The sequence below is a fragment of the Desmodus rotundus genome, chromosome 8, assembly GCF_022682495.2.
Source record: "Desmodus rotundus isolate HL8 chromosome 8, HLdesRot8A.1, whole genome shotgun sequence".
Lineage (NCBI taxonomy): Eukaryota > Metazoa > Chordata > Mammalia > Chiroptera > Phyllostomidae > Desmodus > Desmodus rotundus.
In genome coordinates, this window is record NC_071394.1 from 71,087,953 (window position 1) to 71,103,690 (window position 15,738).

The 15,738-nt window shown below is 38.6% G+C and overlaps 1 protein-coding gene across 14 annotated transcripts in view; it reads left to right on the forward strand.

Moving 5' to 3' along the window:
* FOXP1 (forkhead box P1) overlaps positions 1-15,738 on the forward strand; it is a 629,322-nt gene that overhangs the window by 293,260 nt on the left and 320,324 nt on the right. For 13 of the 14 annotated variants that reach the window (XM_053930432.1, XM_071222259.1, XM_045192423.3 and 10 more), the window contains one exon: positions 8,530-8,592. The gene's annotated coding sequence lies outside the window, so the exon portion shown is untranslated. The remainder of the gene's footprint in view (positions 1-8,529; positions 8,593-15,738) is intronic. The other variant, XM_053930430.2, reaches the window with a different exon arrangement.

Sequence of the window (15,738 nt, forward strand, 5' to 3'; positions counted from 1 at the left end):
GCGTTTCATCATCTGTTCTGCTGAGATGAAGTGCATATGAAAAGTCAGTGACTCTGAATCCATCTGTTGTTATTATTTTCCACTGATAATTGGCTTGAACAATGAAATGTCTGTGTCTGCAGCCTTTGAAACTGTACGCCCTGTTTATTTTTTGGAGGTCTCCCTGCAACAACTCCCTCTTCATACTCTCAAGTTTACAGTGAGCGGTGCTTGTGTGAGGATGCATCTTTGACTCTGCATCAGCATGTGTCACTCAACGTCTAAAGGTTGCATGTGGATTTTTGTCACGGTGCTTGTGTCTGTGTTGTTTGCTGCAGCATCCAGCACTCTTACAGCAAGGAGCTTATCTGGACCACAATGCATGGATGCCTTACCTGGATTGCCATCTTTATTTCAATGTCCTCATTAAAATATTAATTTAGAGTATAGTATCTAATACCTATGGAATTAGATACTACCTATAATTAGATACTACCTGGTATATTAGGTTGCATTCAAGTTTGCACGATGCAGAGCATTAATATTGGATTCCACTAACAGCACTTCCATTAGCTTGCTCAACCAGTGTGAGCTATAGATGAGCAAGGAAGCATAACTACCCACCAGATCTGCCGAAACCGTTATTAGAGGCTCCACTGGGATGGAGAGAGGCTCTTTCACAGTGATCCGCTGATTAAATTTGGTTCTATGGTTTATTTGCATCAAGGTTAAATCACGATCATCTATGAAAGTGGGTTATCTAACACCTTATTTGGGAGGTCATTTCAAGACAACATAGTGAACAGAATAGGTATCCTTAGTTTTTGTGGGAACCCCTTTTAGAGAACCTGGGTTTTATTCTTTGGGACTTTAAGAATCTTTTAATTTTGTTTCTCTTCATGTTACACCCCAAATATATGTTTGAAATGGGCTTTTTGTCTGTTTGTATTTTTTTAACTTTTTAGTAATATTCTTTTACCTTTGTGGCAGATTGATATAGCCAGAAAACAGTGTTGTATTAATACAATAAAACTTGATTTTGTGTTAGAAAGCCACCTTATTTCCCCTGCCTAGCAGCAGAATCATACATTCTCTGAGGCTCTGGAGGACCCTACCCTCTTCAACCCAAGCAGTAGCATGGACCACCCTATGGAGCCTCAGTGCTGGGTTTGCTCCCAAAGGACTGTACGGCATCAGATGGGACTCTTTGAACATAGCCTTATTTATGTTTCCAATGAAATCATTCAAACTACCGAAAGTTATTAAAATAAGTGTGCTACTAGGACCAACATGTAGCCAGAGCTCATCATAGAGAGTTAGGGTGAGTGAGTTGACTCCATACACTGAGAAAAGGTAGCAGTGAATCGCTAGTACCTGCATGTATTTCCTTGTGCTTAAATTTCTCAGTTCTGAGGATAAATTATGTTGAGATACAGCATATTTTCTACTGAAATGGAGACTGTTGACTGTAATTATGTTATTTAATTGAAATTATAAGTGGTTAAGCCACTGAGTTAAAAGCATCTTTTCTAATATATGGGTAAGATGAGTGGTCATGGGTTGATGACACTTGAAAGGCAGACATTTGGGATGTAGTTTTAAACAACTCAAATTATTTTCCGTAATCAGTGAAGTAAGGAGTGTAAATGACATTTTTTTGTTTTACTCTCTTTAATTAGAGATGCACGCAATACTATAAATGTTAGTATGTATACACATGTATATGCATGTACATAAATGTCTATATGTCTACTTTATGTATGTACACTTTTATACATATATACAATAGATCTTTCTATAGACTCACAAGGACGAGTTTATAATGTGTCAAAGCAGAGAAACAACAGTTATACATTTGACTGAAATTGTTGCTGAAAAATATGATTGTTTAAAACTATCACTGAACATTAGAGATCCCAGTGCAGCTCCAGGAAAAGGCCCCCGGTATGGGTGTGCCCAGTTTTTGGTTTTTTTTGGAGTAGCTGCAGATACAACAGTAGCGCCATATCCCCTTTCTGCTCCTTTCCCTAGGAGTCAATTCTTAACTACTAATGAATGCAATTCATTTTAATTGTTATTATGGCAACATAACATCTGTCTCCTGTTTAGTCCTTGTCCCCTAGAACAGGCAGTGTCTCCTGTCCGGGAGAGGACAGGTAGAAGGCACAGCGGAAGTCTGATGGAGCCAGTTATTCATTTGCTGAGTGTTTGTGTTTATGCAAAGGGGCCTCTTCCTGCATATTGAATCTAGAGTAAAGCAGTGACTTTTGTTGTGTTTAGCCCACATACCTCCAGTCCTGCCTCACTCTGCCACCAGCCCAGCCTGGGAGCCCTGAAAGCCCACAGCTTCTAAGGGCCTGGAGTTTCTCCCTTACAAACTCTCAACTTTCTTCCTTGTGTGAAAATTCCCTCTGGGGCCCCAAAGCTTTCCTTCCTCACCATGAACCGGTAAGTGTGTGGGAAGCCAAGGCTGATACTTTTGTTTCGTTTTAAAATGTTAAGAGTCTACTCTGCTGCTCTTCAGGGCGCCTCATGACAGTGGTCCCGCAGGTTCCTCAGTTGTCACTTGCTAGCTCCTTGAAATTGACAAGTTCAGGTGCCTTTAGGAGATGTGACTGAGTTCTGGACTGGCAGGGAGGGGCTCCCAGGAACTTGGAGGGTGGAGAAAAAGAAAAAAAGAGAGAGAACGGCTTTATTATTCTTTGTCCTAACAAATCCTGTTTTGTAACTTGCCCTGGAGATAATGCTGCCATTGTGTGCTAAAAGGCTGCGCGCAGTGTGCAGGAGTGAACTGCAAGGAAGCAGGGCAACTCTGCCACTGGATTGTCCACACCCGGCAGCTCCTCCTGGCAGGGCAGGTCTATGCTGGGGAGCAAGGGTTTTCTTCAGTGCAAACGGAATCGACTCTGCATTGGTATTAATAGCACACTGGAGATGTTGGCAGTGAAGCTGAGAGAGGCGGTCTGGAGGGAAGGAAATGTGATCTTGCATTGCGGGGGGAGGGGGGACCGTGGGGAGCATGACAGCCTCTTGGCCCAATGGTGGAGGAGACATCAATCCAGGCTCAGCCAGCTAATGGCATCCTGGTTTAACTGCTTGCTCTAGGAATTTTAATCTTGAGCTGTTTGTTTTCTGGGTCTTCCTTTTTTTTTTTTTTTTTTTCGTTTGTTTCTGTGCTTTCTTGAGGAATCACCATATCCAAGGGCTAATCCAGTGTTTTTAAAACCCGAATATTTTTTTAAAAGACTCAGAAATTGACGCAGGGTGCATTTAAATCATGCTGCTGTATGAAGGTGGAATTCTGCTTTTTTAAAAGAGTGTTATAATTTCAAAAATGAATTGCCACAATTAAGAAAAACAAGCGGTGCAGCGAAGCTATGTCCTTTGCAAAGATATTTCAGGGGCTAGGAATTGAATCCAGAGTCTAAAAGAAGGAGTTTTTGTTACCAGTTAACTGATGCCTCAGTTTGAGTTACTCTTTTCAACAGAAGAGTGTGCTGTTCCTCCACAGGTTGGAAACTGTAAGAATTTAAATAAAATTTTATCAACCTTATTAAAATATGTAGGGACTTGGGTCTTCTTGGGTACAAATCAGTTTAGAGACTTAGAAGCACTTATTAGTGAGGCTGCTGAGGTTTTTAATAATAAAATTACAAATACCCTATCTAATTGTAACTATATGACTTTTATACTCGGTTTTGAAGGGGAAAAATACTTTTTTTGTGAGGAAAAGTAACTCCGTCAGAGCACCTTCTGTGATTAGCGCTATTGTATTCTTAAATTTTGATTGATAGAGATAATAGTTTTCATTTAAAAATACAGACAGGTACTTTAACTTTCCATGACAATAGCTATTTGCATTTCTTTTATCTTTTTGTTTAACATTTGTGGGGGTTGGGATAGATTTGATTATTAACTCTTATTGCACACTAAAGGTAAATTTAAAACAAAGGCTTTGTTAGTGCTTCAAAGAGAAAACAGCAAATATTGTTTTTAAGTTTCAACATTTAAAGGCTGTTAAAGGATACTATAAAATATTTTCACGTGGCCATGCCCAGGGTTTTATATTCTGTAAGGTAGGAAGGTGTTTTTTTCTGAATGAAGTGTGGGCCAGTGTGGACTTGATGGAGGGCTGCCGGCCTGAGGGATTCCCTGGTGATCCTCCCCAGGACTGCCTGTACCACATGGATTACTTTATTTTTAGGATTTTAGATTGTTCTTACTAGATGGACCCCAAAACTAGGTCCTATGATTCGGTGAGGGTCCCAGAAGGGGAGGAGAAAGGAAGTCAGATGTTCTTGCAGCAGTGGGAGAGGGCCTTGGGGAATGACGAGTCCAAAATAGTAGATTTCCTTGTTAGCAACAAATTGGAAAGTGTCATAACTGTAAACCAGCAAGCCGGCAGGGCCTACAGGGGGCCTCTGGTCCCCGAGGCCAGACCTGCATGGTTTCCTTTCCATTTCTTTTCTTTCCAATCTCCTTCCTTCGTTCTCCTTTTTGGCCTGTTTTGCTCTCCCAGTTTCTTCTCCTTTTTTTGTAAACCTGACTCAAAATGTAGCCAATTTCAAAGTTTTTAGAAGCAGAGCAGAAACACTTTGATGTTGATTTCTGAGTGGATTTTCTTGAGTGCAGAAAATGAAGTGACCCTTGTATTATAATTTTCAGCCTGTCCAATTTGTGTTGATATGCTTCTTTTTTTCCAAGAAATCTTTGATAAACAATACATAAAAGCCCACATGAGTTAAGATTCACTGAAGAGACAGCAGTGTCTTGGAAATTGGCCCATTAAGATCTGTCTTCTCTAATGAAGGTTATGTCATTTGGTTGGAGTATTTGGAAGTACGGGAAGTTTGAACCATGTTTCTAAACTTCAGGAGAAGGGACCCTCCAGCATGAGAATAACCACGGAATTGCCACATCTTGGGTCAGGAGGTGGCTGTGACCATCCCTGCATCCCCAGTGACATGACACACAGTGGGTTCTCAGTCAACATTGGTTGGACTGAAGGCTGAGATGACATATGTTGGCCATCCTTCAAGTCACTTTTGTACAGTTGTGTAAAATGAAATATAATACAGAAATATTGATGTAGAAATCATCCCTTGAGCTACCATGAAAGAAAGGGAGGGGGATACATTTAATGAGAAAATAGAGTATATATTGTTCCTTTGACCTCTTGTGAGATGAAATCACACCTCCACATTTACCTGCATCTTGGTTCCATGTAGGCCATACTATGTATTATTTATCACAGAGATTAAATTAGAGACAAATATACTTGTAGAAAGTGTGACACTGAAGCACTGTAGTAACCCGAGAGGCTTATAGAGCCCAGTTCCTAGTTGGGGGAGGGGTTAGGAAGGCGAAGGGGTTGGAAGGCACATTAACTTTCCTAACCTAGGGGCCTCGGCTCTGCATTGATGTTCAGGTCAAGGTCCTTATGGTCATCAAATAGCTTCAGGTCAGGAACACTGTCACAAACAATAGTGAAGAGGCCACACACTGAACAAGTCTCGTGTTCACAGAATTTTAAGTGTAGGGAATAACATAAAGGAAAATAAGTAATTTCTAGTAACCATACCTCTGGTTCACTTTTAAAACCTAAAACCAACAGGAAACTTAAGAAAGATAGGAAAAGAAAAAAAATGCAATTCACATGCTGACAGAATTTTTTTAAGAAGACGAGTGGGCTAGGAGTGAATATCTTTCTTTCTTTCTTTCATTCTTTCTTTGGTTTTGTTTGTTTAAAACAAACAAGCTTGAAAGCTTCACATAATCCTTTAGTTTGAGCTTTAGCGGTCACACTGGCAGTAAGCATTCAGGTAAGTAGTTGGTAGATTCGATAAGAAAAACTTAATTGTTTAAAAAACAACAAATACAGTTTGGGAAACAGCAGTTTTATGCTTTGGGGAAAATGAAATGTAGATTTTTCTCCTGGTTGTTGATTTCTGATTGTTCTGCACCCAATAGTCTTGTCTACTATATTGACTCATTTCACTTAATTTAGCTTGGTGGTAAACAGCTATTGAACTATTAATCTTTTCTCAGGAAAGCTAGAAAATATCTTGTCAAAGATTTTATTTATTTATTTTTAGAGAGAGGGGAAGGTGGGGAGAAAGAGAGGAAGAGAAATATCGATATGTGAGAGAAACACCTATTGGTTGCCTCTCATACGCGCGCCCCAACCAGGAACAGAAACCAGGCATGTGTCCTGATAGGGAATTGAACCAGTGACCCTTTGCTTTGTGGTACAATGTCCAACCAACTGAGCCATACTGGTCAGGGCTAGAAAAATATCTTTTAGATTGCTTTGCTAATATATAATAAACACTAAAATCAACAAAAAATAAGTTAATGAGTGGTCAAATTAAAATTTGTATATATTAAAATTTATGGAACTTCAAAATGGAGGAAAAGATGGTTTGAATACCACTGCCAGTTTTTTTATATGTAAGTAAAAATTAAATGTAACCAGTTTTGTACTGCTTTAGTAATACAAGTTGGAGGGTCAAATCTATAACTTTGTTATTATGAATCCTCCCCCAGGGAAAAATTACACTTGTAATATCTGTGAGGTGAACCAGTTTATATTTCTCGCTGTCCGCTTATACCGTATTGTGTAGAAAGGAGTAGAGAAGCAGACTCAGTACTTACCTGAAAATGTTCTGCAGGTTGAGCACAGTGCTAGAAATAACTTTGTTCAAAGTAGGCATTTTTAGCAGTTTTTTAAAATTAAATTTTAGTAAGGTCCAGTTTTTTGCCAGGCCTATATGATAGCAATCTCGTCTGCATCGCAAAGTCTAATATTATAGATCTGACTGCCAAACATGCACAAATAGATGCAACTCAATAGATAAACCTGAAAATTAGTTTAGAGTACACTCACTAAAGACATTTCAAGTAAAAAGGAGGGGGGGAAGGGGGGCTCTTGCCTTGAACTGAGTAAGGTTTGCCAGAATTCACTTCCTTTCCAGTTAAGATTGGATGTGGGGCAGAGATGGAAATCTCCTGTGTGTGGTATTGTCACTGTGCCTCCTCTCCAACGAGCTCCTCTCACTTGTGTGGAGCGGGGCTGCTCTGCTGACCTGCACTTTCCCTCCAGGGCCTGACCATCACTGCTCTGTTCGCTCACCACCACGTCCCTCCTCCGACAGTTCTCACCACCTGAGAAACCAGTCCTGGGGACACACATCAACAGTAAAGCACACAATTGTCATCTTCAATTTGAATTGTTTTGTGTAAAAACAAAAAGGTTTGGGACAGGTTGCAAAATAGTAATTTTAAGCCCCAGAGCTAGGGTTTTCCCCCACCCAAATGGTGAACATTTATGGTGAAAACCTCCAATTTCCTCTTAGAGTAAACATGAAAATTATGATTTCACTCAGAGCCTGCATTTCTTTCCAATCTTAATGGCAAGAATCTGCATACACTTGCTTGTGGAAATGTCATAAATTGGCCTTGGATCAATTCCTTAAAGATAGTACACACCAAAGTGCCACTCTCCAATTTTTAGCCCTCGTGAAATGAGATTTAACTCTTCTCAGTGATGTTTGCCTTTCCACATTAAGGGCTCACAGCAGAGGGATAAGCAGGGATATAGTCTGTATAAAATTAAAACCACTTCATTGCATATTGTTCTGAAGAGTGAGCAAAAGGATATTAACATTTCAGTAAAATGATATTACATAATTTTCACCATCTTAAAAAATTAGATGAGCATGTGGTCAATTGATGTGGAATGAATCCTGTACCCTGTTGCTAACTTGATCTAAATTAATAAACAAATGTTTTTCTTTTCACTTGTGCCATATGTGGATCCCAGTTCCATGGGCAGAAAGAGGCAGCTTGTGGTGTTTCTTAAAGGGTTACACACTGTTCTGCATAAGGGAGGGTGCACAGGCAGGAGTGGATGAAGGAGAAGGAGTGTTTTAGGAAGCTTGATTTCAATTGTTTATTTCATCTGACATGGACCATTTTTATGTAACTTAATTAATCTTATAGATATATGCTAAGTGGAAAACATTCTGAGAACAGCTTTCATGAACCCCTCCCCAAACTGAAAATTGCGGTGTTTTTATTCATTTTGAAAGGTCCAGAATGGCATAGAGCATCTTGCCTACAAGAGCTAACGCTTCCGAAGGGGGAAAAATAGGCCTCTGCTTTAATGAAAGTAGAGAGGTTGAGGATGTTAACCAAACAGACACATTCAAATAGCAGTCTGGTTTCCAAAAACAAAGGCCTATGAGTCATGCATTATTCCACGTGAAAATAAATTGATAGACAGCAAATGAGAAAAAGTTATTACACAAAATTTGAAATGTTTCTCCTCTACTTTTTCCATCCAAGTTACTTTTGTTGTCTTGAGGAGCTCAGACACATGTGGTCCCGATAAATGGAGATCCTGGGACTTGTTTTTATCAAGTCTGAAAGTCACTTGCCAATAAATATAGTTGAGCCCCTTTGTTGTTTTGCTCGAACGTCTCTCAGGCAAAAGAGGTGGTTGCTACTTTCTCTTGACATTCAGATTTTGATGTTCTCTTTTATTTTCAGGGTAAGAAGTGACCTTTTGAGAGGTGACTGTAACTGAAGATTGCTTTACAGAAGCCAAAAAAGGTAAATGCAAATATGATTAATGGGATTATGTGTAGGGTAGTAGCTGTCACCTTTCAGGCATTTAATTCAGTTCTCTTCTGATCTACATATTTATCAAATATATGTGTGTTTATTTGCGTGTAAGTATGTATACAGCATATTTTGGGAGGTCTTTAAAGAAAAGATTGCCCTTAAGAAAAGGTACACAGAGTCACGTTTTTTCCTAAATATCAAACTTTTCCCCTTTGTTGAAGCTAAACTTTTTTTGAGGGTTGGGGTAGGGAGTATTGAATTGCTAGGTTTAAAGTTAAAGAGGAATCTTCACATCACAAATGTGGTGATTTCATAAAATGAACTTGCTGCTAACAAGAGTTACGCATGTCAGTGTTCTGAGCTGAAGTGGTGTCATCCAATTGATGTTCATATGGTGGCTTTATAATCACCTTCTTTCAGAAATTAATAGTCAGGCACCATAGCAACATGCCGCATTGAGTAACTGTTGAGCAGCGTGGGGCATACCCCTGTGATGTCAGCAATACGCTGCCTTGTTCTCTTGACCTTGCTTGAAAATCAAATGAGTACTTGATTTTAAAATCAGAAGTTTTCCGAAAGAATAGTGTTACTTGATGAATTAAAGCTAAATGAATTTTTTCAAGTTCACACTTGGGAGGGGGAACAAAAAGCACTCTGGTTAAAGTGGTTATGGATGCTACATATTTTCTTGATTCCTAAAGTATCTCAGTGACAGCAGTGCTCATCTTATACAAGTTAGTCTTGCAGGTCACTTTAACATCTTATATTTCTTAAGTAGCATCTTCATTTTATTTTTGAATTTTAACTAATAATAGTTCCACTTGTGTCTGTTTTCAAACAGATTATTAGCTGGCCTGGTTGCACAAAGCCTTTGCTCATACCTTACTACATTAAAGTTGGTGAATTTGAAGATGCAGTCTCCTTACTCTTTAGTTGAATAGGTTTATTGTGGAACTTTCATAATGTGAAGATTCTTTTTTTTAATATATTTATTGATTATGCTATTACAGTTGTCCCATTTCCCCTCCCCACTCCACTCCATCCTTTCCACCCCCTCCCTCCCACATTCCCCCCCTATAGTTCATGTCCATGGTTCATACTTATAAGTTCTTTGGCTTCTACATTTCCTACACGATTCTTACCCTCCCCCTGTCTATTTTTCACCTATCATCTATGCTACTTCTTCTCTGTACCTTTCCCCCCCTCTCCCCCTCCCACTCCCCTATGGACAACCCTCCATGTGATCTCCATCTCTATGGTTCTGTTCCTGTTGTAGTTGTTTGCCTAGTTTGCTCTTGTTTTTGTTTTAGGTGTGGTCGTTAATAACTGTGAGTTTGCTGTCATTTTTACTGTTCCTATTTTTGATCTTCTTTTTCTTAGGTAACTCCCTTTAACATTTCATATAATAAGGGCTTGGTGATGATGAACTTCTTTAACTTGACCTTATCTGAGAAGCACTTCATCTTCCCTTCCATTCTAAATGATAGCTTTGCTGGATACAGTAATCTTGGATGTAGGCCCTTGGTTTAATCTTGGGTAATGTAATTATGATGTGCCTTGGTGTGTTCCTCCTTGGGTCCAGCTTCTTTGGGACTCTCTGAGCTTCCTGGACTTCCCGGAAGTCTATTTCCTTTGCCAGATTAGGGAAGTTCTCCTTCATTATTTGTTCAAATAAGTTTTCAAATTTTTGTTCTTCCTCTTCTCCTTCTGGCACCCCTATAATTCGGATGTTGGAACGTTTCAAGATGTCCTGGAGGTTCCTAAGCCTCTCCTCATTTTTCCGAGTTCTTGTTTCTTCATTCTTTTCTGGTTGGATGTTTCTTTCTTCCTTCTGGTCCACACCGTTGATTTGAGTCCCAGTTTCCTTCGCATCACTATTGGTTCCCTGTACATTTTCCTTTGTTTCTCTTAGCATAGGCTTCATTTTTTCATCTGGTTTTCTAACAGATTCAACCAATTCTGTGAGCATCTTGATAACCAGTGTTTTGAACTGTGCATCTGATAGGCTGGCTATCTCTTCCTCGCTTAGTTGTATTTTTTCTGGAGCTTTGAAGTGTTCTGTCATTTGGGCCATTTTTTTTTTTTTTTTTGTCTTGGTGCGTCTGTTACTTTAAGGGGTGGAGCCTTAGGTGTTCCTTGGGGTGGGGTAATGCTGGTTGCTGCACTGTGACCCTGTATGTGGGGGAGGGGCTGAGAGGGAGCAATGGTGCCAGCTTCACTCTCCTCTGGATTTCAATCTTTCACTCCACTACCCACAATCAAACTGGGCCCCTCTGGTGCTGGTCCCTGAGTGGGTGGGCTTGTGCACACCCTAGGCCCCTGTGGGTCTCTCCAACGACCTCTTCTGTGAGGCTGGGAGTCTCTCCTGCTGCTGCCCCAACCCCTGCAGGAGTTTTCAATCAGAGGTTTGAGGCTTTATTTCCCCCGAGCTGGAGCCCTGAGTTGCCTGGTCTGCTTTTCTGTTTGTCCTGGTTTATCTGTGCGCAAGTGTGGGGCTGCAGGGTCTGCTAGTGCTCGGACTGCCTGCACTGTTTGTCCCACACTCCGCCAGTCTAGGTCCTGCCACAGCCACGGGACTCCTCTCCACCCTGGTGCCCGTCTCCGCCCCTCCTACCGGTCTGGATGAATGTTTATTTTTTATTTCCTTGGTGTCGGACCCCCTTGCCGTTGGATTCTCTGTCAGTTCTGGTTGTGCGAGGAGGCGCAGTGTGTCTACTATGCCGCCGTCTTGGTTCTCATAATGTGAAGATTCTTACATCAGTTTGTTTTAAACCTCACTCAGTGTTTTGGGTCCTATAATGCATTATAAATATAATGATTTGTTTTTATACTTGAGCTTTGGTACATTTGATTTGTGCCAAAAAATCTAGCTTGCCTCATCTTTCCATCTTTGTAGTTTAAATTAAACCTTCGTTGGAAGCACTTGATTGTCCAGCCTGGAAAGAGGTGATTCCAGCCAGCAGTGGGGTTATCAAGTCATAGCGTGACTTTTGGCAAAGCACTTCCCTTTGCTGAGACATAGTTTTCTAATCTTAAAAATGAAGGCTTAGTCTATTCCCGGGGTCTGCAAATTTTGTCTGTAAAGGGCTGTATACTAAATCTTTTCTTGTTTTGTGGGCCATTCAGTCTCTGCCACAAGTCCTCAGCTCAGCTGTAAGTTGCATTTCCTGGTCTCTGTGATCCCTATGGCTCTCACCCGAAGATGTTCCTTATGCAAAGCCACGCAGGGTGTTTCTCTTATCTCTTGCTGTTAGCAAAGGTTTCTTTCTGGTGCAGCGACAACTTATGATTAAACAAAGCTGAAAAAGTGGTGGAACAGATGAAATACTCAGCCTGAGAGCTATGTTATCTCTACAGCCTCAAATAGGGCTTCATCAGTGGATTTTCATTGTTTTCTCTGGAATCACCTGTAAGCGTGAACGACTTTCCTCTGACTTGATGTCTTTGTAATGTCCATGCCTACACCCATGACCTGAAAATGGACACAGATGAACTCTGCAATGTGATTTTTCCCAATTCTATAATATTGTTCAAGTTAAAAATAATCGTGAGTCAAGGGAACATTTGGTTAAAAAAAAGTTTTTAAATTTGTCATTAGTGTTGACTAAGAGAAAAAATGCTCTTTTTTAAAAATTATTTTAATTACAATTGACATTCAATACTATATTACCAAAATGCTTCCTTTACAATTAATGTCAAAAACATAGTGTGTTATATAACATCTTGAAAATAAGAACCCACTTTTCAAATTTTAGGAACATAATTTAGAAATGTTCATAATTTAGGAACAAAATTTAGAAAAATGTTGTCCTCCTGATGCCTCCTTTTCTGGCACAAAGCAAGCTGAGTAACAAATTCACATAATTTTTATTTTGACTTAACTGCTAGGAAGCTCAGAGTAAGAGTTTGTGCTCCATCTCTGTAGTTTTTTCAAACTCAACTTTTTGTTGTTGATACATTTTAAAATAAACTTAATTTTTTCTACCCCCAGTTAACATTTCATTACTTTTTTTTTCTTCTACAATATCAGTTTCATCTGTGTTTTGACTGTCATTTAAGTTTTCTTTTTAGAAGTAAGGTATAGAGACTCAAATAATAAATTACATGTAATTTTTTACCTTTTAGCAAGCTCAATGATCCTTTAAAAACTAATCCCTATATGTCTTGATCTCTTATATGTAAAGGAAAAGAATGTTTGTTAAAAATATATAATTGAGCCCTGGCCAGGTGCCTCAGTTGTCTGGAGCGTCATCCAAAAGGTTGTGGATTCAATCCCCGATCAGAGTGTGTGTGACAGGTAACCAATGGATCTCTCTCTCTCCCCTTCTCTCTCTAAAAATCAGTAAACACATTCTTGGGGAAAGATGAAAAAAAACATATTATATATGCACCACAAATATATATACACATAAATATACGTATTAAGATTATATATATATATATAAAATCTAAAAAAAGATATATAAATTGGATAGAATGGTTAGTGTTTCATCCCAGTGAATAAACCTTAAATAAAAACAAGTCTGTGTTATCTAGTGATGGTTAAGAAACCAGCACTATCTTCCACACCGCAAGAAGGTGTAGATTTCATATGCCAGGAGCTTCTTTCAGTAACTTTAGAATATGGGAATCATTAACAGTCAGTGTAGATGCAAATAAATATGCCTTCATTGGCATTATGGGAACAACTGGTTATGTTCATAAAAGTGGCCAGGCAAATTCAAAAAACCATATGAAGCCATTTTTTTTAATTTAGTTACAAATAATCATAAATAATAGTCATCATACTTACTAGTGGTATAACCGTTTTCTTCCAAGTAGATCTGAGAATTTAATAAAACAGTTCTGGTTGCCAGCATTCTGAGAGGTAGTTGGCAATTATTATAATCCCCACTTTACAAACTGGGAAAGTGGTCCCATAGATGATTAGTAACTTACTCAAGATCATCTAGAATGTTAAGACCGGAGATAAAAAGGCAACTTTCTCTGGTCACAATTGCGTTGATGTTATTATTGTATCATGAGTGCCCTGATTTGGTTATTTAATAATGTTTTGTGTATCAGTTTCTTCCTACTTCCCACACCATTGACAATTCACCCAATGCATTTTTGCTTCAAATTGAAATTCAAATTGTAAAATTCATCATCTTGTATTCATTTTGGAATGGCACGAGGAGTTAATGATAATAGTCAAAGATCCTGTAGATTACAACTAAATGGTTAATTTTAAATATCAGGCGTGTTCAGTCCTCACATTTTATCTGTTCATTTTTTAATAGTCAACTTATCTGAAAGTTAAACAATCTAAAAGAATGTGTAATCCTTGCAATTTTTCTCCCACCTCCAATTTGAGCTATATTTTTTTGTTAGATCATAGAGTTATATAATGCATCGTTACAGACTCTACTCATTGTGTCTTACATATTATAAATTATTTCTTGGTTACAAAAAAGCTAGAATTGCCCAATTAGCCATTTAAAATATATTCATTGGTTCTTTGGAAAGTGTATTATATATGTGATGTAAATACTTACACAATGAAAATATTCTGAGTTAAATTCATTCAAAGTGACCTCTTTATAATATTCAGCATTTGAATTATATGACTATTAATTCATGAAGTTGTTATGAAGACACCATAAGAGAATGTCTTCATTGAGTTGCCACTGGCAGAAATCAATAGTCAGTTTAGTTAAACATTGAAATCCTTCCTGCTTCTCCTGACTCCTCCGTGGCACATGCACACACTGAGGCCTGGGTTGTAACAGTCAGGTTAGAGACTAGGCTGGGATAGCATACAGACTCCAACATACAATGGCTTAAATAAAATATAAGTTTACTTCTTTTGCAGGTAACAGTGTGGCCAGTTTAGCTTGACCGAGCAGTTTATCTCCCTCTTGTGCTCTCTTACTTTGTGGTTTGTTGTTATCTACATGGTTGAAGCACAGTGAAGACCAAACAAGTGATTTTCTTTGAAGTAAATGAGTTAAAAATTGTACACGTTATATCCACTGACATTTAATTGCTAAGAGTATAGTCACACAGTCACAAGAAGCTGCAATGGCTGCTGGGAAAATGTCTACCTGGGTGGCCACAAGTGTGGAAGGATTGGAGAACAGATTTAAGGGGACAGTTAGAATACATCAACTTGATTGGTTGAATTGTCCCAATCCAATAATTTTATTTATTCATTCATTCATATGAATGTACATATTACACACATACATACATACATGCATACATTAGTTTCTATTGCAGATGCTTACTGAATATGTGTTGCAGGTGCTGGGATCATAGCACTATGCAGGAAGGACTCCGTCTCTGTCCTCAGTCCTCGTAGGGTTTATATTGTAGAGAGGAAAACAGGTATTATGAATGATAAAGACAAGTGTAGGAAGTGCAGATATTGGTTGCTATGAGAATGTGCTCTATAACAGGGAGGCAGTGGTGTCAAATTTTATGTATTTCATCATTAAGTGGAAGCTATGTTGAATTAACTTGATTTTCTTGTATCTTTCATGCCAATGTTGTGAATGTTATCAGGCATGTTAATTTTTTATAATAGCTTTATTGAGATGTAATTCACACAAAATACAATTCACCCAGTTAAAGTGTGCTGTTCAGTGTTCTTTAGTATATTCACAGAGTTTGTAACCATCATCACAATCTAGCTTTAAAACATTTTAATACACCAGAAAGAGACCCTGTATATACCCATTAGCAGTCACTCCCCCAAATCCCCTGGCAGCTACTAATCTACCTTCTGTCTGTATGGATTTACCATTTTTGGATATGTCACGTAAACTGAATCATGCATTATGTGATCTTTTATGACTCACTTCTTTCACTTAGCATAATGTTTTCAAGATTCATCCAAAGCTTTTCAATTTGTAACCCTCTTGCAACCTTGGAGTTTTATGAGTTCTTACTCTTAAATCCCAAAAAAAAGGTGGCCTGAAATATTGTCACAAGGGATGGAATTGGGGGAAAATTACTGTTTTCATGTTGTTTATATTTCCATAGATCTGACTTGGCCTCACAACAGTTAAACTTTAGAATTTAAATGTTTGCATTTTAAGTTAGCTTTATTTAAACATTGTTAACCATAATGCTAAACTTAGTTACTCTGTAAAC